At 36.8% G+C, this 24200-nt stretch overlaps 1 long non-coding RNA gene across 1 annotated transcript; it reads left to right on the forward strand.

Annotated features, from left to right (window-relative positions):
• Positions 1–1312: 1312 nt before the first annotated feature.
• On the forward strand, positions 1313–3793 carry LOC113299954. The gene is made up of 2 exons (XR_003335298.1): positions 1313–2978; positions 3337–3793. It is a non-coding gene; the product is annotated as an uncharacterized LOC113299954 (long non-coding RNA).
• The last annotated feature ends 20407 nt before the right edge of the window (positions 3794–24200 follow it).

Below are 24200 nucleotides of genomic sequence, written 5' to 3' on the forward strand. Positions count from 1 at the left end.
TAGACATAGTATTAAGGAATACAATACGAGGTTTATTGCTTAACCATTAAACTTTGTAGATAAGACATAGCCATAATCATTTGAATGCTATTGTGATTATGTATGGGTATGAGGTGAGGATTTCATCCTAGGAATAATGTTTTACATGTGTTCTAAGGAAGTAAGTTCATAAACTTGTTTGTGATCGAAAAGGAAATCGCCAGGCGTTATTGGTTTTGTTATTCATTGCATATCTTATGAACAACCAATATGTGTGACTGAGTATAACCGTTCACGACTTGTTGTCTTCTTGGTAGAACTATTCACAAAGGCCTGACTTATGTATTGGTATGACTTTTATTAGTGAAACCGATCTTAAGTAATCACCTGAGATGGTATGATCGAGTTTGTGATTTTATGTCTGACCAAATATGGGAAAAGGGAAGCGATCCTAGTAAGAGGTGCAGTACATCACAAAGGGGAACCGATCCTTGTATGAGGTGCAACAAGGTTTATAGCAGAAAGGGGAACCGATCCTATGAACATGTGCGACACGTTTTTAGGCAAAGGGGAACCGATCCGATGGACATGTGAAACACATATAAGTTAGATACCATATATATGTGGGGAACCGATCCTAGTACCTAGTTAACCGAATTTTGGAAAGCTAGTGTGACTATGCACAGTACTCACATGGAAGGTTGAACCGAAACTTGTTTTGGTAGAACCGTTAAACCCATGATTTGTGATTGAATGTTATTTGATCAATTGCATAGTTCTTGAAAGCCAGATGAACCAATTATAAACTTGTTTGGAAGTGTGGCAAATCGGTTTCAAGGTTGTAAGTGTGAAAGAGAACTTACAAAGTTAAGATGTCGACATACTTTGAACACATGCTATGAATGTTTATTTCTTTAATTGTTCAAAGTTATTTGATGGGTGTCCTAAACGCCTTGATTTAATATCAATTGATTATGCTTTCTTTTGATACTTTTCTTGTAAATTATGTATCTTATGTTTGCTTTTGAGTTTATTAGGTGCAACAGAGTCATTGAGAGCAAAAGAACGATAAATCATTCATTTGGAGCGAAAAGGACAAAAAGATTAATTTATAGGCGAATTATATTTTGAACAGTCTAGAATGCGCATGAAGGAGGTGAAGATGAACTGTCAGTTCTACATAACTGACAGGTGAGTTGAACAAGGAATTAGGCTGTCGGTTATTCGGATCCGACAAGCCATATAAGAACTGGGTACCCCCATCTACTTCACCTGAGTGGGTATAGCCATCCCCATTCTTACACTAAACCTAAAATTCAGAGTCTCACTTTCTCCACCTGAATTAAGAGAGAATCAGAGAAACGATTATAGCGGCTGGCAGAGAAAGGGTGAGATGAATTAACAGAGAGATTGAGAAGACATTTGAGCAAATGGGTTTAATTCTGATTTAGGTTTGCAAGAGAAGATAGAGAAAAGGGTTTGTTGAGAACTGAGAAGAAGAAATCGAGAATTCAAAAGCTACGGTTTCCTGTGACATTGAGTAACGAAGAATTAGGGCACAAATTCATTCTGGGTTTTGATGGAATTGATGTCACTGAGAAAAGGAATTGAAGCCGCTGGTATTTGAGAATGGAATTGATTACAGGTTCGACTTCGGTTGAACAATGGGTATTTGCTGATAGGTTGAAGCAGGCAGTGATGTTGAAGCTGTTGCTCATTACAGGGAAGTGATGGTGGCAGTGTATTGCAGATGGGTGATGGAAGATATTAATGGTTGTTTAAGGATCTTAATGGTGATGGTAACAAATGAGAACTACTGGTGTTGAATGCAAGATTGCAGTCAAGGACTCAGGTTGAGCTGATATGATAAAGATAATCATGGGTTTGATGTTGATTCTGTAATGAAGAAGAAGATCCCGGTGATTGTTTCGATGGGATTGTGATGAAATGGCAGAGAAGAAGACTTGTGCTGAGAACTGATAGATTGTGTCTGAAGCAGAAATTGTGGTTTGTGTTGCAGTTGAAGCTGGGAAGTGGTGATAAGAATGGTTAATGATTCAGAGCAGTTCAGACAAGATGAGAATGAGAGCTGTTCAATTGAGTCTTTGTTGGCTGGAGCTGGTGAAAGATCAGGAGCTAAATGTTGGGTTTGAATTAAGGAATCTGTGAAGAAACAGGAAACGCAAGTGAGGGCTTTGAGCAAATTACTGAATTGGAGTTGTTCTTGAGCTACTGGTGGTCTAATGGCCAGATGCTCAGGTAGAGATTGCAGCTGATGGAGTATGTGCTGGTGAAGGGTGGTTGTCTTATTGAGCAGCATGAACAGTTAGATGCATGTGTTAGGAATTACAGGGATTTGAATGAGCTAATGGGTCTATGAATTGTTGGATGGGTGAACTGATGCTGCAGGTTGAACTGGTTAATTTGTGAGAAGATTGTGGCTTGAGTTTCAGGCAGTTGAGGTGCAGTTCAACTGGTCAGTGATGGCTGTGTTAGAATGAGTCTTGCAACTGAAATTGCAAGTAAATGAGTGAGGCAGATTAGACTTAGAAGCTGATGGTGGTGCTGTGAAGGATGAGAAGAATTAACAGTGGGTTTGCATTGGTTTTGCGTTTGTCGAGGAGTGTCTTGAGTTGCGGAAACGGAGATGTACTTGGAGCTGATTGAGACAAAGAGAAGTAGAATTGCAGCTGCGGTTCGAGTTGTTGCAGTTGAGCTACAATACAATGAAAGTGTTGATGCTGTTTATTTCCAGATTGAGAAGAGGATTGCAGTTAAGAGCTAAAGGGATCAGGTGGAAGTGAATGGAACTGAAGGTTCAGCTGGTGCTTGTTGTGAGCAGTATACGAAGGATCTGAAGCTATTGTTGAGATGCAGTCAATATGAACTGAAATTGGAGTGTGCTTGAAGCAGTGATGTAATGGTTATACAAGAAACATGTGTTGCTGTCAAGTTTGCAGGATTGAGAAGCTGAATGTATGAGAAGGTCCGAATTGTAGGTGGAGATCAAGTAGAATTGCAGCTGCGGTTCGAGAAGTAGAATTGCAGCTGCGGTTCGAGTTGTTGCAGTTGAGCTACAATACAATGAAAGTGTTGATGCTGTTTATTTCCAGATTGAGAAGAGGATTGCAGTTAAGAGCTAAAGGGATCAGGTGGAAGTGAATGGAACTGAAGGTTCAGCTGGTGCTTGTTGTGAGCAGTATACGAAGGATCTGAAGCTATTGTTGAGATGCAGTCAATATGAACTGAAATTGGAGTGTGCTTGAAGCAGTGATGTAATGGTTATACAAGAAACATGTGTTGCTGTCAAGTTTGCAGGATTGAGAAGCTGAATGTATGAGAAGGTCCGAATTGTAGGTGGAGATCAAGGAAGGTTGCAACTGAAAGTTTGTAAAGTTGGTAGTTTGCTGTGAGAGAGCAAGGGACTGAAATGAAGTGAATGGTGGATTGGATGAATGCTACAGATGAATGATAGATGCATGCTAGGATGATTGGTGCAGAGAAGCTGAGATATGGCCTGTAACATGCCAGAACAGACAGAACTCTAGCTGAATCGGGGTCAGCCCAGTTGACTCACTGATTCACTCAAATGGACTTGGGCTCTGAGATTTGGGATCAACTTATTCCAGAGGCAACAGTTAGCTCATGCGGGATGGAAAAGGAAAGAAAGTATAAAAGGGAGAATTCCACAGCTAATCTGAGATCTTATCTTTACTTCTACTTTTGGTTTTAGGGTTTTAGACATGGAAACTTTTATTTTTCTTCTTGTTATGAACCCCATTAACATGAGTAGTTAATCTTATTATTGGTTTTGGATTAATTTGATTTCACAAAGCATGTTTCTTGTTCAATAAATTAGTTTGTCTCATAATTATCAATCATGATTCACTAGATTTATCGCCATGTATGATTTGATTGCTTGTTAAGTTGAGTGGCCAATTGATTGAACCTGCATTCAGATTTATTATTAGTTTAGGGTTTATTATACGCAAAAGTGGCATACCTTGAATGCAAGTAGCATAATTGTGGTTATTGCTTGTAGTGATGCATCCTAGTAACCACAAGTGATTTATGACCTTTGTTAAATCAGATTAGTGCTTTTACACGTTCGATTGCTTTGATTGGCCTGATTTCATAGAACTTAATGCATCTAGGGAATAAAACTTGATTAGTGCAAGAGGAAATTAACGGGATATTCTTGCGATCAAGGTATCCTAGGGCCTTTGATAATGAGAGATTAAATATTAATTCTATTTATTGTGTTGAAAACATGTTTGTGATTGAAGATGAAATCCTTAACCAATATCTTTATATATTTGCGTGTTTGCTTTGCTTTGTTTGCTTTTAGTTTAATTTCCTTTACATAAAATCAGAAAAATCCCCCTTTGTTTATATAAGAAATCGAAACAGACGACAACCTTGACCTCTCTGTGGGAACGATCCTTTCTTACCCTTGCTATATTATATATTTTGAATAGTGAGAAAGTGTAATTTATTTTTTGACGCATTCGACAGCGATCAAATTTTGGCGCCGGTGCCGGGGAGGCAGCGGTTGTCACTTGTTTTTGGTTTCTTATTTTTTTTAGCTTTGTTTCTTATTTTTGTTTTCTTATTTTCTGGTTTTTAACCTTGGTTTGAGAATCTTATTTCAGGTACTTGTTTCTCATGGAAGGAGCATACTACATGAATGGATACGATTTTCAACAACCTCAACAATACGACAATTACCAATTCCAGGGGTATAATTAAAACCAATTCATTGGTTATGACCAATATTCCATGGAACCTTATGGTTTTCCTCAACAACCTTATGGAGAGTACGTTTGTGAACAACCACAAGGATTTGAGGACTCTTATGCTCGTGAACAAAAAGTCTCTGACTTTCTAGACAAATTTTCCAACTTTGTACAACAAGAGTTTCAAAAAGATAAAGAGGCTACAGAAGAGCAACTCCAAGAACTTCGTGAAGGTATTGCTAACTTACAAAGAGGTATTGATCAAATCAAAGAAGAAAGGTATGAGGAAGAACTTTGCTTTAAAAGCAATAACTATTCTAATGTGCATGTGGTTTGTGATGAATATTTGATTGATGCTAATGTTGAGAAAGGCCAACCTTTGGGGTCCTTCATTGATAATTGTGTGGTTAACTCAAGTTTTGATATTAATAATGATCATTGACCTATTCAAAAGGATGAGTTTGAGACTAGCAACACTAAATTCAATGACGACCAACTTTATGTTAACTATTAAAGTGAAAATGATTATGAAGATACATCGGTCGAAGCAATTCATGGTGACATTTCCCAAAGGTGTACTACAGAATCTTTTTGGGATCAAGACGAAGAGGAATATGATGACACATATGTAGCTTACTCAAGCCTTGATCTTTATAATGATCAAGAACCTATTCAAAAGGTAGAGCTTGAGAATGATGTAATGAGTGTTCTAAAAAAGTTCCTTATGGGCAGAATTGCATCCGCAAAAGAGTATGTGCCGAACAACAAGGTGGAGTATGTTGAGAATGAAACCGATTTGACCAATATTGTGGAAGACCCAATTGAGCATGCAAAAGATTGTAATGAAGATGTTAATGTCGAGACTTTGGTTAAGGAAGAAACGAATGAAGAATTGTTGTAAATTTCGATAGAGGACCACGATGTGCAAGAGGTAAGTAATTCACTTGAATTTTCTAAGGATGAAGAGGATACTATAATACAAGAGATACAAGGTTTTTCTAACCCTTTGCCTATTAATCCTTATCCTTTACCTCTTATTGGCTTGAATGTGTGTGCTTCGAGAATATTGTTAGATGACTTTGTTTCTCGATATCAGCCTTTAGAAACCTTTGATTCTCAAACTATGCAGGTTTTGGAACAAGAAACCGTGGAAGTTCCCGACTCCTATATTCTTTATACACTTCCAAGTGTGGACAAGAATAAGTGTGGGAGAAACTTTTATCGGTTGATAGCTTCCCTTCTATTTTCTCGTACTAATTTTTGTGTGAAGCGAGTGTTTGCAAACCAGGTTACATGGAAGGATCCTCAACTTTTCAGATTATTGGTGTATGGGAAATTCGTCTTACTAGTCGGGCTGACGACTTTAAACCAAACGCTGAAGGGGAGGCAACCCATTGGTTTTGTATATCTTATCTCTTATTTTTCTTGTCTTGAATTTACTTTTTATGATTTCTTGTCGCATATCATTATAAGATTTCCCACCTTGACTTACTTTGGATGACTCAATTTACATTGAGGACAATGTAAAGTTTAAGTGTGGGGGAGTGGTTAAGCATTTGCATTGTAAATTTTTCATGAAATTTTCAACTTTTTTGTAAATTAGTGCATGAAAAACTCCAACTTGTAGTTAGTTTAGAGTCACATAGATCAATTTGTCGCTAAGATTACATCGAGATTCTCATAAGAGTGACTGAACTTAGAGATGACAGAGAACTATGATCGGGTTTCTTACTTGTATGAGAGTTAAAGTTGGATTTAACCATGCCGGTGGAAAATGAGGTGCAAAATGAATTCAATATTAGATTTGTGATCCCCTATATTGGAGACTACCCATGTTACGTCATGAGAGGCACCTACCTTCACTTCTTTGTACGTGTCTAAATTTGTGCTTTTAGAGTGTGTGTCACCGGACGTAAACTCCGGGTAGAATGGTGAGCTACCCAACCTCCCACCAATAGAAGCACTATTTTGATCTCTTGAGTGCTATTTTATCAATCGTGATGGTGACATTCGAATTGCTAACTTACATACCACTTGTAATCTTGTTCGCAGTTAGCACCATCCACTTTTTCTCTCTCTATACCAACAGGTCCATAGAAACACCAGCATCATCAACAAGAGGAGCATCACAAATTTGAAGGAAAGTTGAAGACGTTCAAGGTTTTCAAGCAACGGTACAAAAATGAGCAGATTTCAGATTCAAGTAAAGCAACACAAGACAAGGAGCAAAATTTCTACAAGTTGAAGACTTATGTACAAGAGTGAGGATTATCAAGATGAGAGTTCAAGAAGTTTATGATATCAAGACATACAAGTTGTAAAGAATCAAGCGGTAAAGTATTTACACCATGGCCTTTGTACTTGCATTTTTATTTTATCTTTATTTTGTATTATTTTCGTGTTTCAAAAAAAAAAAAAAAAAAAAAAAAACTTGGGACATGGTCATCATTACGCTAGGTCTCTTGTTAAAAAAAATCAAAAAAAAAAAAAGACAAGAGAAAATATCTTTAGGTTCATTACTAGTTTTATTATTATGTTTTGTTTCATTTTGTGTTTTTTTTTATTTTTCTTGTCCCATAAAAAAAATCAAAAAGAAAAAAAAAGAAAAAAGAAAAAAAAAAGAAAAAGAAAAAAGAGACAAGAAAAATCCATTGTATCATATTTTTGTTTGTTTAGTTCATTTTAAGTTTTTCATTCTTTCAATAAAGCAAATGGAAGAAGAAATATTCATAGTGAAGTTTCAAGCAACAACGAATTAGAAGAAAGAATCACATTGTCAAGATTCTACGAAGTTCAAGAGTTATCATCAAGAGTTGAATACCGAAGACGAAGATGAAGACAAGGATTGAAGACCAAAGACGTTTCTATGGATGCTGTGAGAGTGGTGCTAACTGCACGTCGAACGGATAACGAGGTAAGTAAGCATATTCCCACCTTCGTTAAGTGGTTGATTTCCTTTATTAGAGATCGTCAGAAAAAAAGGGTTTTCAAAATGAATAAAATAAAAGATGTGGGTTTTTAACACAATTCGGAGGGTTTGGCCTTCCTACCATTCAAGGTGTCGCATGATTCTCTCTTCATTCCTACCTCGACACATGTGTGACCCATAAAAAGCTATTTATTATTGAGAGCAACTTGATAAAATCCTTTCTTGTGAGGCAGAGTCGAGACTTTTGATCACTCCGAACCCAAATTTCTTTTGATAAGGGATGGTTATTTCTCTCTCAACTTTTAAGGATGAGATTGTGTTCATATATGTGTCTAACTTCTTATGACTAGTGTGCAAAATCTCTATGTCTTCTTAGCGCGTTGGATGCTATCATTTCGGAGAACTAGTAAGTTGGAAAAGTAGGTTTTGTGGGTCTATCTCTAGTAAACCCTCACGAGACTAAAACTCGTTCACTAGGGACACCTAGGGGTTCAAAGGCTTGTTATAATGCTAAGTGTGACCGTATCCTCGACGACACAGAGTTGTATGTATGTTTTAGAATTGTTTTGTTTATTTTGCTCGAGGACTAGCAAAGTCTAAGTATGGGGGAATTTGATAGGTGTCCTAAACGCCTTGATTTAATATCAATTGATTATGCTTTATTTGCTATTTTTCTTGTAAATTATGTATCTTATGTTTGCTTTTGAGTTTATTAGGTGCAATGGAGTCATTGGGAGTAAAATAACGATAAAACATTCATTTGGAGCGAAAAGGACAAAAAGATCAATTTATAGGCGAATTATATTTGGAGCAGTCTAGAATGCGCATGAAGGAGGTGAAGATGAACTGTCAGTTCTCCATAACTGACAGGTGAGTTGAACAAGGAATTAGGCTGTCGGTTATTCAGATCCGACAAAAGCCATATAAGATTTGGGTACCCCCTATCTACTTCACCTGAGTGGGTATAGCCATCCCCATTTCTTACACTAAACCTAAAATTCAAAGTCTCACTTTCTCCATCTGAATTAAGAGAGAATCAGACAAACGATTATGGCGGCTGGCAGAGAAAGGGTGAGATGAATTAACAGAGAGATTGAGAAGACATTTGAGCAAATGGGTTTAATTCTGATTTAGGTTTGCAAGAGAAGATAGAGAAAAGGGTTTGTTGAGAACTGAGAAGAAGAAATCGAGAATTCAAAAGCTACGGTTTCCTGTGACATTGAGTAACGAAGAATTAGGGCACAAATTCTTTCTGGGTTTTGATGGAATTGATGTCACTGAGAAAAGGAATTGAAGCCGCTGGTATTTGAGAATGGAATTTATTACATGTTCGACTTCGGTTGAAAAATGGGTATTTGCTGATAGGTTGAAGCAGGCAGTGATGTTGAAGCTGTTGCTCATTACAGGGAAGTGATGGTGGCAGTGTATTGCAGATGGGTGATGGAAGATATTAATGGTTGTTTAAGGATCTTGATGGTGATGGTAACAAATGAGAACTACTGGTGTTGAATGCAAGATTGCAGTCAAGGACTCAGGTTGAGCTGATATGATAAAGATAATCATGGGTTTGATGTTGATTCTGTAATGAGGAAGAAGATCCTGGTGATTGTTTCGATGGGGTTGTGATGAAATGGCAGAGAAGAAGACTTATGCTGAGAACTGATGGATTGTGTCTGAAGCAAAAATTGTGGTTTGTGTTGCAGCTGAAGCTGCGAAGTATTGACATGAATGGTTAATGATTCAGAGCAGTTCAGACAAGCTGAGAATGCGAGCTGTTCAATTGAGTCTTTGTTGGCTGGAGTTGGTGAAAGATCAAGAGATAAATGTTGGGTTTGAATTAAGGAATCTGTGAAGAATCAAGAAACACAAGTGAGGATTTTGAGGAAATTACTGAATTGGAGTTGTTCTTGAGCTACTGGTGGTCTAATGGCCAGATGCTCAGGTAGAGATTGCAGCTGATGGAGTATGTGCTGGTGAAGGGTGGTTGTCTTATTGAGTAGCAGGAACACTTAGATGCATGTGTTAGGAATTACAGGGATTTGAATGAGCTAATGGGTCTATGAATTGTTGGATGGGTGAACTGATGCTGCAGGTTGAACTGGTTAATTTGTGAGAAGATTGTGGCTTGAATTTCAGGAAGTTAAGGTGCAGTTCAACTGGTCAGTGATGGCTGTGTTAGAATGAGTCTTACAACTAAAATTGCAAGTAAATGAGCGAGGCAGATTAGACTTAGAAGCTGATGGTGGTGCTGTGAAGAGATGAGAAGAATTAACAGTGGGTTTGCATTGGTTTTGCGTTTGTCGAGGAGTGGCTTGAGTTGCGGAAACGGAGATGTACTTGGAGCCGATTTAGACAAAGAGAAGCAGAATTGCAGCTGCGGTTCGAGTTGTTGCAGTTGAGCTACAATACAATGAAAGTGTTGATGTTGTTTATTTCCAGATTGAGAAGAGGATTGCACTTAAGAGCTAAAGGGATCAGGTGGAAGAGAGTGGAACTGAAGGTTCAGCTGGTGCTTGTTGTGAGCAGTATACCAAGGATCTGAAGCTATTGTTGAGATGCAGTCAATATGAACTGAAATTGGAGTGTGCTTGAAGCCGTGATGTAATGGTTATACAAGAAACAAGTGTTGATGTCAAGTTTGCAGGATTGAGAAGCTGAATGTATGAGCAGGTCCTAATTGTAGGTGGAGATCAAGGAAGGTTGCAACTGAAAGTTTGTAAAGTTGGTAGTTTGCTGTGAGAGAGCAAGGGACTGAAATGAAGTGAATGGTGGATTGGATGAATGCTACAGATGAATGATAGATGCATGCTAGGATGATTGGTGCAGGGAAGCTGAGATGTGGCCTGGAACATGCCAGAATAGACAAAACTCTAGCTGAATCGGGGTCAACCGAGTTGACTCACTGATTCACTCAAATGGACTTGGGCTCTGAGATTTGGGCTCGACTTATTTCAGAGGCAACAATTAGCTCATGCGGGATGTAAAAGGAAAGAAAGTATAAAAGGGAGAAATCCACAGCTAATCTGAGATCTTATCTTTACTTATGCTTTTGGTTCTAGGGTTTTAAACATGAAAACTTTTATTTTTCTTCTTGTTATGAACCCCATTAATATGAGCAATTAATCTTATTATTGGTTATGTATTAATTTGATTTCACAAAGCATGTTTCTTGTTTAATAAATTAGTTTTATATAAGAAATCGAAACAGACGAAAACCTAGACCTCTCTGTGGGAACGATCCTTTCTTACCCTTATTATATTATATATTTTGAGTAGTGAGAAAGTGTAATTTATTTTTGACGCATTCGACAGCGATCATTATTCTTTAATAGCTAAGGGAAGAGAATCCCAGGATCGAAACATAAATAAGTTAAGAATCTTTTAATTAAGGTATTTAACTTATTTTAGGAAAATAAGCATTAGTAATGTGCATTTACTAATTAGAGATTCTCTGAGAGATTTCGATCATTATTTTTGGTTAGAGCATTTCCAGAAATTATGGAAACCGAATTTGTTCTTTAATGAATATCTTGAGAATATTTTTCGGTTTTGGAAATTCCTTGGTGTCCAAACTTCCTTGTCTACAAATACTTGAAGTTTGCCTTTCTTGCAAACTAATATTTCGTAACAACAAACTTCCTCTTTGTTGTGTTGCTACTGGTGTAGCCGCCTATTCGGAGAGGAGAGTAACCTAATTAGGAGAAATCTCTTACACCCGCTCAGTTTAAAGTCTTCTTTGGGATTGTGAAGCTCTACGAGTACCGTTGGTGGGAAACTAGATAATTGCGGTTTATCTTTTGTTTTCATTGATTTGATTGACTAACGGTGGTTGAACTTTGATTGCACCTAGTTTGTTTATGCTTGAAAATCTTCTCTTCTGATATAAGATTCACTCAAACTAGATCGAAGTTTCGACAGGGATCTTTAGACTGTTGTTAGTGCTAAAGACGATCTTGTGATAATCCATTGTTAACAGACTCCGTTCTGTGCGTGATTGATCACAAGAGATTAAAGTGATTGTGTGCAGGTTTTTATTGAAGATCTAAGAATATTTGAAGACGAAGAAGATATTGAAGATTTCTGATTTGTGGGTTCATAATCTTTGGCGTGCACAATAATTGTTTCGGTAAAAGAGGATCCAATTAATAATCGGTTTATCATTGTGATAGATTGGATTGATTAATTGATTAGATCGGCATCAACACAATTCTCTGGATTAAAAGTGTTGTTTGCTTAATCTTAAACGATTAATTAGGTAATTGAACATAAGATAGATCTAAGGACCTGACGAAGGAGTTTATGTTAAGATAAACAGAATAGCCTTTGTCCGACTCATATCACTTGGTTGAATAGAGTTGATACCAAAATATTTGTTGTTCCTTTACTGTTTGGAATACGAACCAAAGGAATTGTTCCAAGTACGTGACTTATTCATAGGTCGGAGGCGTGGGAATACAGACGGAACTAGGTGAACTATAGGTTTAGTTGCTTGGTCTCAACTATACGAAGTTAGGTGTAATTTTGAGTAGCGGCTTAATCGTGAGAGTATTCAATTCTGGACAAGGTCCCGGGGTTTTTCTGCATTTGCGGTTTCCTCGTTAACAAAATCTTGCTGTGTCATTTACTTTATATTTCCTCATTATAATTGTTTTATTATAATTAAAGTAAATCACACAAACGTTAATTCCTATTTACTTGATAAGTGAATCCTATTGTGTTTGGTTAAGTCTGAACCTTTTTATTAAGTAACATACTTCGTTGTTGTATTGTCTCGATCTCGTATCCATAGACGATCACACGAAGTGTGAACCGATTAGTTGTATTGTCTCGACTCAGTCCATAGACAACCACTTTCGGAGAAAGGACTTATAGGTAGGAAAAGTTTTAGCTTGAGGTATATTTGGGTACCCTCGCCTTTTCAATTGGTATCAGAGCAGGCAAACACGAAAATATCTAACAATCTGTGTTTGCTGCGATCCAACCTATAAGAAATTGAATTCATGTTCGATTCAATTAACGTTTCAAGATCCTCAGTAGATCTTCAACAAGATTATGATGAATATCTCTAAGGCCTTGTCAAGATGTTAGATAAATGGATTGAACAAAACCGGTTATTTACTGATGAAATCAGTAATATCATGAGTGATAGAAAACTGGTAAAAATTTTAGATGACTCGAAGGATTATCTAAATTGTTCAATACCGACATCTAGATGTCGTAAACAGACTAAGAAGAGACAGTCCAGGAATTTCTTTCAAGAAGGATGGAGTCATTTATGTCAGAAAATTTGTTTTGCAAAACTTTTGATCAATCGTGTTAAGAATCTTTATAAGAACTTAACAATTCATCCTAAACCTGGTGAACAATGTCTGTAAGCCTTTGCACTTAAAACAACTTCACCATTCCAGTGGTTCCTAGATAGTGGTTGTAGTAGACATATGACAGGTGATCTCTCTTGGTTCACAAGGACAGAAGACTATAAGGGAGGATCTGTAACATTCAGAGATGGAAGCAGCTGTCTTATTAGCAAGAAAGGTACTATCAAACTTCCTGGTATTCCCGAAATTCATGATGTTGTTTATGTTAAAGGAATGAAAGAAAATCTTCTGTCTGTAACTCAAATTTGTGATAAAGGTAACAAAGTTGTCTTCAATATGAAAGGTTGTGATATTGAAGACAAGTCCGGAAAAATAATTTTTCGAGGACGAAGAAGCATGAATAATTGTGACCTTCTTGATATACAGTCCAATTTGTACTGTAACTTGACTAAGGTCGAGTCAACCCATTTGTGGCATGAACGGTTTGGTCATATCAACTACCGAATGCTTGGAAAGCTCATTAATCGTGAACTTGTCAAAGGTGTTTTAAAAATTAACACTAAAGTAGAAGGTGTTTGTAGTGCATGCCAAAAGGGTAAGCAAGGAAAAATTCCACACAAACTTTCTGGAGACATAGCCACTCGTGCTCCTCTTGATCTTATTCATATGGATCTTTTTGGTCCAATCCAACAAGCATCCGTTGGAGGAAATAAGTATGCTTTAGTGATGGTAGATGACTATACACGTTTTACATGGGTTACTTTTCTGAAGCACAAGAATGACACTCTTGATGAATTCAAGATTATCGTGAACAAAATACAAAATGAACAAGGTCGCAAAGCGATCGTGGTACAGAATTCAAGGATACGAAAGTATATGAATACTGTAATGATTTTGGGATTTCCCATCAATTCTCTGCTCCTATTACACCTCAATCCAATGGTGTAGCTGAGAGAAAGAATAGAAATATTCAAGAAATGGCAAGAGTAATGCTTCACAATAAAAACCTACCATTAAACTTCTGGGGGGTAGCTGTTTTTACAACCTGTTATCTAATAAACAGAGTTTATTTAAGATACAAAACTCTAAATACTCCATATGAATTATGGTATGGAAGAAAACCCAATCTGAGTTATTTAAGGGTTTTCGGAAGCAAATGCTATATTCTCAAAGATAGGGAACATAGAGGAAAATTCGATTCCAAAAGTGATGAAGGAATTTTTCTTGGCTATGCCTCTGATAGTCGTGCCTTCCGAGTATACAATCTCAGAACCAAAGTTATGATGGAATCAATTAACGTGGTTATTGATGACATTAGTGACTTTAGTCAAGACAACCACACTGCAGCAGAGCTTCCTCCCTCTGAAACTGTTGTTAAAGAAAAACAGACTGAAGAAGAACCAACTATGGTTCCTCTAATTAGTGACATTGATGATAATGAAAGTATTGTTGAACAACCCAATGATACTGAATGTATTTTCCAAAAACCTGCCAAGTGGGTACATCAAAGACACTCTACTGAAGATATTATTGGAGATGCCAATGCTAGAGTTATGAATCGAAGAGAACTTCAGAATGTCTGTCACTATTCATGTTTTTTTATCTTCCATAGAACCAAAAAATATTGAGGAAGAACTCAGTGAACCATCTCGGGTAAACTCTATACATGAGGAACTTAATCAGTTTAAAAGGCAAGAAGTGTGGGAACTTGTTACAAAACCAGCAGGAGTAAACATTGTTGGAACTAAGTGGATCTACAAGAAAAAATCAGACGAATTTGGAACAATTGTCAGAAACAAATCCAGGCTTGTTGCTCAAGGATATTCTCAGATTGAAGCATTGATGATGAAACTTTTGCTCATGTTGCTCGTTTAGAATCAATTATACTTTTACTTGCTTATGCATGCTATCTTAAGATAAAACTGTTTCAAATGAATATCAAATCTGCTTTTTTAAATGTGAATCTAAAAGAAGAAGTTTTTGTAGCTCAACCAAAAGGATTTGAAGATCCATTGTTCCCAGACTATGTCTTTTAACTTAAAAAGGCCCTGTATGGTCTAAAACAAGCTCCAAGAGCTTGGTATGTTAAGTTGACATCCTTTCTACTTCAAAAGGGATTCTCTAGATTTGGTGCTGATAAAACACTTTTCACCAAGTGGAGTGGTAAAAATGTTCTTCTAACACAAATATATGTAGATGACATCATATATGGATCCACCTCAAAATCTCTAACAGATGAATTCCTAAATCTTATGAGTGGAGAATTCGAAATGAGTAATGTCGGAGAAATTGTCATACTTTCTTGGTTTGCAAATACAGTAACAAAAAGACAATATTCTTCTTTCTCAAGAAAAATATGCAAGGAACTTAGTTGAAAAATTCGAATTAAAAGATTCAACACCCATGGCAACTCCAATGCCAACTACTGGGAAACTCCAATCCAATACAGGAGAAAAATATGTTGATCAAAAACTATACGGATCCATGATAGGAAGCTTTCTATACTTAACTGCAACAAGACTAGACATTGCTTTTAGTGTGGGATATTGTGCCAGATTTCAAGCAGATCCTAAAGAGTCACATCTTAAAGTTGTAAAACGAATCATAAGATACGTTAATGGTACCCTATATTATGGCTTATCATACTCTATGGATACAAACAACAGTCTTGTTTCCTATTCAGATGCTGATTGGGCAGGGTGTGTAGAAGATCAGAAAAGCACCTCTGGTGGTTGCTTCTATGTTGGTCAAAAGAAATCCTTCTTTTCTTTCGAAATTAAGGTTGCTCTTGTTGTTCTTTCGGGAATGACATTTAATGGGGGAGAGTTCTTTTGAACTTGATCTTAATTGCCATATCTTTGTGGGGAGTGCGGCTGTGGAATATTATAGGGGTTTGAAAAAAACGGGGATCTAACAACACCACCCAATATTTCGCTTATCAATCTGTATGGACTAACTCCGAAATACTTTGCTAGAGAATCAACTAGACAGTCAGACTCAATCTAGATAAAAGTATCTCAAGGAGTTAATATCTCTCACTTGATTTGATTTTTACTCAAGCTAAAAACAATAGCGAGTCTTTATCAAATACAAGGAATAACTTGGACGGTACCAAGGACCAATGTCCAAGTATTAATCAATGAAATCGACAACCACAAGGTCAGATCTCCAATCGATTAACCTTTAACGTACAACCTGTATTATTTCAATTATAAAGATAAACAATATAATGCGGAAAATGAAATAACACAGACACCAGAAATTTTGTTAACGAGGAAACGGCAAATGCAGAAAAACCCCGGGACTTAGTCCAGATTGAATACACACTGTATTAAGTCGCTACAGACACTAGCATACTCCAAGCTAACTTTGGGATGGACTATAGTTGAACCCCAATCAGTCTCCCACTAATTCAAGGTACAGTTGTACTCCTACGCCTCTGATCCCAGCAGGACACTGCGCACTTGATTCCCTTAGCTGATCTCACCCACAACTAAGAGTTGCTGCAACCCAAAATCGCAGACTTGATAATAAACAAATTTGTCTCACACAGAAAAGTCTATCAAAGGATAAATCTGTCTCCCACAGAAAAATCCTAGGTTTGGTTCCGTCTTAAGATATAAAATCAAGGTGAACAGGAACCAATTGATAATCCGGTCTTATATTCCCGAAGAACAACCTAGATTAATCAATCACCTCTCAACAATCCTTCTTGACTACACAAGCGGTTTGTCGAGGAATCACAAACAGTGACACGAAGATGTTTGTGACTTCTTTATCTTGCCTATCAGAGAACTCTCACGATCTCAAGCCAATCAAAGATTGTACTTGTACGATAGAAGATGCAAGATCAGATCACACAACTACGATAAAAGTAGTATCGGTCTGGCTTCACAATCCCAATGAAGTCTTTAAGTCGTTAACCTGGTTTTAGAGAAGAAAACCAAAGGTTAAAGGAGAATCGACTCTAGCGAGCGCACTAGTATCACACATACGTGTGGGGATTAGTTTTTCCCAATGCTAGATGTCTCCTTTATATATCCTTCAAATCAGGGTTTTGCCTTAGTTACAAAACAATCCATATTCACCGTTAGATGAAAACCTGATTTAGATTCAAGCGAATATTTCTCAACCGTTAGATCGAAAACTTAGCTTGTCACACACACTTGGGTAGACGTTTACTTGGTTTGTGAAAACCATGCTCAAACGTGTACGTGTATGTTGGTTCAACATAGTAACCAAAAAGGTTAACCATATGAGCATTTCATATTAACCTAGTTCTTCTTCACCATATTCAATTGACTGAAATGAACTAGTTAGAGAGTTGTTCAGTTGCTATGAGATATTATGTAATTACACAAGACACAATTGAAACAAAGATGATTCGATTCGATGAATCGGCTCATGAACTTTATAGCCACGGTTTGCATAAAGCATTCCTTAGTAATTTAAGTTTCATGTTCAGAGCACATCTTTAGATCATAACCACTTAAGCTCACAAACAAGTTTGCGGACTTAAGGCAACGGGCAGAGTTTTCCAAACTCAGCAGAAAATCTCGGCAAAGAGACTTCCGCCAGTTCGCGGACTAAACACGCAAACGAGTTTTTGGAAAATCCCAGCAGAAATTCTCGGTAAAAGAACTTCCATCAGTTCGCGGACTTGGCAAAGCTAATTCCTCCGGTTTCTCTCAATCAACAAAGTTCGAAAACTTTGGGTAAGGAATACATGGTTATGTAATCTAAACTCTCATTCTAATCATTGAGATATTCTCAGAGGACGTTATATAGCCATTATTCACAAACCGTTTAACGTCAGAGCAATTCTCAAAGTAATTGAAACTTTTCATAACTTTCGTCACTAGGTGAAGATTAACTTGATCAAAGCGAAACGCTTTACCAACACACGATTTCGAGAAAAAGATAAGTAGTGAATACTCAGCTCGAAATGTCAAATGTGTATGATCCAGTCTATATAGCATACGCCTTTTTGTCTCATAAGAAGTAGGAGATAAAATAGACAGACTTTTGAGTGATAGATAATTTCAAGTCTCCACATACCTTTTTGTGAAGTTCCACGGTTCCTTGTGTAGATCTTCGTCGTTGTATGATGAATCGCCATGAAGTCCTTGAGCTCAACTACACTTTTCTATCCTAGTCCGAGACTTAGCTATAATAGACTAGAAATCAAGACTCATAGGTTTGATTACTAACATTGACAAACATGCTTGATATAGCAACGCATGCGAGGTCGACCGAGCTATGCTCCAACAATCTCCCCCTTTGTCAATTTTAGTGACAAAACCATTAATACATATGGAATACAAAAAAGATAAACTTTAGTGGCTCCTATTCCATAGTCTAATCTTCAACGTTCCTCGAAATCTTCGTCCTTCCAAGTACTCCAATGATCCCAAAGGTTGTTAGTTTAGCACCACCGTTGTTGAAGATCCGTAGCTATAACAATGAGAGAAATCGAGATTCTCGATCATTATTATACATTGTCATAGTATCATTATGTAACATAAAAGTCCAATTGCATCACGACTTTAACAACAATACTATGGTGATATGTATCACTCCCCCTTAGTCAATACTCCATCTCGATCATGGAAACCACTCCCCCTTACACAATGATCCGAAAACCATATGTATTTGTAGTGTGAACTACATTATTTCTCCCCCTTTTTGTCAATAAAATTGGCAAAGGTAAAAGAACGGGATCATAATGAAATTTCCACAAGAGACATTTCATAGACTAAAAGAAAAATACATACCAACTTAATTTAGATGCAATCATAAAGCCGAAGCTAAATGCATTCATCAAGGAGTTTTAAGAAACAAGATAACCCCTATAAAATTCCACAGCCACACACCCCACAAAATATTACCATTAAGCACAAGTTCAAAAGAACTCTCCCCCATTTGATGTCATTCCCGAAAGAACAACAAGAGCGACCTTAATTTCGAAAGAAAAGAAGGATTTTTTAATTGGACACCAAAAACCATGGAAATGATTTTCTATATCCAAAACTCAATCAAATTAATCACAAGTAAACACATGATTAATTTAATTGGAATACACAACTAAATCAAACCACAAAGTTGATCAATTTAATTGATTGTGCTCAATATAAGAAAACTCACGGAGCTACGACTAAGATAACCACACGGAGATGACTACCTTAATCGTTCAAATACTCAACATAAGGAAAACCGTACGGAATATATGAATACATCAACCAATAGAACATGATTAGTATAACCGTTCATATACTCAACACAAGAACTTGTGGAATATATGAAAAACTCAACTAGATTAATTACAAGAGAACCTATAATTAATCTAATTGGAATACACAACCAGACTAATCACCGAAGTAATCAATTTAATTGTCAAATGATTTTGCTCGACAAAAGAAGACTTTCAGAGCCAATAACTAAATAACCAATAAAGATGATTAATTTAATTCAAGAATGCTCAACATATAGCATCTCATGGAACAACCAACAAGGCCAATATTAATCGACATAGTTGTAAGGTGCTCAACATAAGACACATTACAGAGCCTCACAGTAATAGATAAGATATGGATCAGTGATGATCATTACTGTGGAATACATACAAGGATCTATTCTATTTTTCCATCACTATTTGCATAATGACATAATAGACTTTATCCTTGTCACACAAAAGATTTTACCCTATTTTTCGTCAGATAAATGGCTGCAGGCATAACTTTTGTATTTGTCAAAAGTCCATTCGTCCTTTCATCAATACGAATACCAATTTACGAACGACTTTACTTTTGACAACATATGAGACCTTTAAGTTCATGGATGCAAACAATACATATCCCATAAACAATTGCAATATCACAAAATTATAAAGATTAATACTGCAATAGCAATCTTTGCCCTTAGAAGGTAGAATCAATCTTTTTTGCACGGATTTATACAAAGAGTGGTTACCAAAAGCGTATAAAAATATTTCCTTAACAAAGAAGAACATACAAATTCATTGACGACTGCACCATAGTTCACATGAGATGATTGTGAACACTCAAGAATATATAGAAATGTGAACTACTACCCATTCTCGAACTTCCTTCTTTGTGATTCACCAACATCACTCTTGTAACAGCCACAAAATATCTTAGAGTAGGATTTCTCCAAGAATCCCAGTGCCCAAGTCCAAGAGAATAGAACAAGTGCATCGAAACGGAGCAAACACTAAAAAACAAGAGACAGGACAAAGACCAATATTAACTCATCCAAATTCAACAATTCTCATCTCCATTTTTAAGGGAATTCAATAAGGAAGATAATTCAAAAAGAATGAGGTAAATCCGAGTTCGGACGAAGAAGTTACGGCCAAAAAAAGTTTACCTAATATCGACTTCAAGTATGCATATGGGTTTGCGAACTTAAACCCCTGGATTTTGATTTTGAATGCTGTTATGCATACTTGGTATGTGTACCATGTAGTCCAAACATCCCTAACTATTATTTTCAAACCTAAACATTTAAGAACCTTAAACACAGATCAAGTTAGGTAGAAATGAACGATAAGAAAGATTATTATAAGTATTCTAAGAAAATAAAAGTACAAATCTTGCTCAAGTTTATAGACATACCTTTTTAGATGAATCCAATCGAATTCTACCGCCTTACCGAACATAATATGTGTGCCCCAATTCTTGTTCTTCCCTTACCGTATACAAAGCAGGGCATTTCTTGGTGATGATGCACTTCCAACACAATCAAGTTGCGTTGGGGTGAACAAAGTCTTTCTCACCACAAGTGACCTTTGGATTATCATGAAAGAGATCACTTTTAGAACCTTTCACATCCAATTCCATTTTTTCAAAAACCTTGTTAAGTTCCAACATCATGGATACTTCATTTTCCATAGTCATGGAGTTTTCTGGAAGATCATTCATTTTCACACTCAAAACATCATTGTCTTTCTTCGGTATCCACTTCTGAGTGCGTTTAGGAACAGTCAGAACCTTCTTCCCATCACTCTCTTCTAGAATTCTTGGAAGAAAATTGGATTGACTATTCTTTTTCAAGTTAGTATTTCTCCAATTGGGAGCATCGGATCTTGTTTTCGTCTTTACGAAGTTATCATTTTGATAACTATTACGATTATGAAAAGGATTCGTACGACGTTTATAGGCAAATCTAGGTCTATCATAGCACTGATTCCTTTGCCTAAAGGTTGGGCAATTACAACCTGTAACGTTAAGAGGATCAGTTTTAACGTATGATCTTGGTTTCACAACTTCTTGTGATGCCCAAACAAGAACATCATGAAGTTTCTCAAACCTTATACGGAAACGACATCTCCTTTCCAGGTGACCTTTATTTCCGCAATTGTGGCAAACATAAGGAATGTTCTTACCTTGATCCAAGTGTGGTGTCTTTGGAGGTTGATAAACTTTGCTCTTTTGAACCTTAACTGCAGGTGAAGGTATTTCACTTTTGCCATCAGTGGAAACCTTTTTTTGAGAAAAATCATTAGCCTTGACAAATTTTACCTCTTTGCTAATAGTTGGAGCATCTATTCCCTTATAGCCCAATCCTCGTGTATCACGATGATTTTTACTTGCTCCTAGCATAGTGGTTAATTTTCTTGAACTAGTATTGAATTTTTTCAAGTCATCTTCCAACATCTTGATTTTATCAAGAGCAGCAGCTAAATCATCCTCAAGGCGTTTTTCTCGAGTGAGACAAGCACTTTCTTTGTCATCAAAACTAATTAGTTGAGAGTTAAACCTTGCTTCAGATTCTGCAAGTTTCTCTTCCAAAAAAAATTACTTTTGATAAAGATTATCACATTCAAGTGACTTCATACGTAGGTTTTCCTCATAATCCTTGAGGCTCGATTCGCAAGAACGATTCGAAAAATAAACACCTGCGTAACATCTTCTCAATTTCTTGTTTTCTAGACAGAGAGGAATCAGAAGAGGTGAGACAAGTTGTAATCTTCTTCATTTTCCATGAATCCAAAAACTTAACATACTCTGAGACTTCCTCATCAACATCTCTATCAATATCCGAATCACCTTCATCAGAAAGTTTATCCGACTGTTCTTCTAGGAGAGTTTCCCAATCAACAATTTTTACATCAAGAGAATGTTTAGATATTGACTTAGATGTGACAGTTCTCTCAGGTGAATCCAAGCTTTTAGAATCATTTGGTAATTTCTGAACTGGTACGTTATTAGAGATAGACTCGTCCATAATCATATCGCTACAAACACAGCCTTATAAGGTCTTTAACAACACCATCCAATATTTTTCTTAGCAATATGTATGGACTAACTCCGAAATACTTTGCTAGAGAATCAACTAGACAATCAGACTCAATCTAGATAAAAGTATCTCAAGGAGTTAATATCTCTCTCTTGATTTGATTTTTACTCAAGATAAAAACAATAGCGAGTCTTTATCAAATACAAGGAATAACTTGGACGGTACCAAAGACCAATGTCCAAGTGCTAATCAATGAAATCGACAACCGTAAGGTCGGATCTCCAATCGATTAACCTTTAACGCACAACCTGTATTATTTCAATTATAAAGATAAACAATATAATGCGTAAAATGAAATAACACAGACACCAGAAATTTTGTTAACGAGGAAACCGCAAATGCAGAAAAACCTCGGGACCTAGTCCAGATTGAATACACACTGTATTAAGCCGCTACAGACACTAGCCTACTCCAAGCTAAATTCAGACTAGACTATAGTTGAAACCCAATCAGTCTCCCACTAATTCAAGGTACAGTTATACTCCTACGCCTCTGATCCCAGCAGGACACTGCTCACTTGATTCGCTTAGCTGATCTCACCCACAACTAAGAGTTGATGCAACGCAAAATCGCAGACTTGATAATAAACAGATCTGTCTCACACAGAAAAGTATATCAAAGGATAAATATGTCTCCCACAGAAAAATCCTAGGTTTTGTTCCGTCTTAAGATATAAAATCAAGGTGAACAAGAACCAATTGATAATCCGGTCTTATATTCCCGAAGAACAACCTAGATTAATAAATCACCTCTCAACAATCCTTCTTGACTACACAAGCGGTTTGTCGAGGAATCACAAACAATGAGACGAAGATGTTTATGACTTCTTTATCTTGCCTATCGGAGAACTCTCACGATCTCAAGCCAATCAAAGATTGTACTCGTACGATAGAAGATGCAAGATCAGATCACACAACTACGATAAAAGTAGTATCGGTCTGGCTTCAAAATCCCAATGAGTCTTTAAGTTGTTAACCTGGTTTTAGAGAAGAAAATCAAAGTTTAAAGGAGAATCGACTCTAGAGAGCGCACTAGTATCACACAGACGTGTGAGGATCAGTTTTTCCCAATGCTAGATGTCTCCTTTATATGACCTTCAAATCAGGGTTCTTCCTTAGTTACAAAGCAATCCATATTCACCGTCAGATGAAAACCTGATTTAGATTCAAGCTAATATTTCTCAACCGTTAGATCGAAAACTTAGCTTGTCACACATACTTGGGTACACGTTTACTGGGTTTGTGAAAACTATGCCCAAACGTGTACGTGTATGTTGGTTCAACATAGTAACCCAAAAGGTTAACATTATGAGCATTTCATATTAACCTAGTTCTTCTTCACCATAACTAGTTCAATTGACTCAAATGAACTAGTTAGAGAGTTGTTCAATTGCTATGAGATCTTATGTAACTACACAAGACACAATTCAAACAAAGATGATTCGATGAATTGTCTCATGAACTTTATAGCCACGGTTTGCATAAAGCATTCTTTAGTAATTTAAGTTTCATGTTCAGAGCATATCTTTAGATTATAACCAGTTAAGCTCACAAACAAGTTTGCGGACTTAAGGAAACCGGCAGAGTTTTCCAAACTCAGCAGAAAATCTCGGCAAAGAGACTTCCGCCAGTTCACGGACTAGGTTCGCGGATTGAGTTCGCGGACTAAACAGGCATACGAGTTTTTGGAAAATCCCAGCAGAAATTCTCGGTAAGAGAACTTCCGTCAGTTCGCGGACTGGGTTCGCGGACTTGGCAAAGCCAGTTCCTCCGTTTTCTCTCAATCAACAAAGTTCAAAAACTTCGGATTAAGGAATACATGGTTATGTAATCTAAACTCTCATTCCAATCATTGAGACATTCTCAGAGGACGTTATATAGACGTTATTCACAGACCGTTTCATGTCAGAGCAATTCTCAA

The sequence above is a fragment of the Papaver somniferum genome, chromosome 7 (assembly GCF_003573695.1).
Source record: "Papaver somniferum cultivar HN1 chromosome 7, ASM357369v1, whole genome shotgun sequence".
Classification (NCBI taxonomy): Eukaryota; Viridiplantae; Streptophyta; class Magnoliopsida; order Ranunculales; family Papaveraceae; genus Papaver; species Papaver somniferum.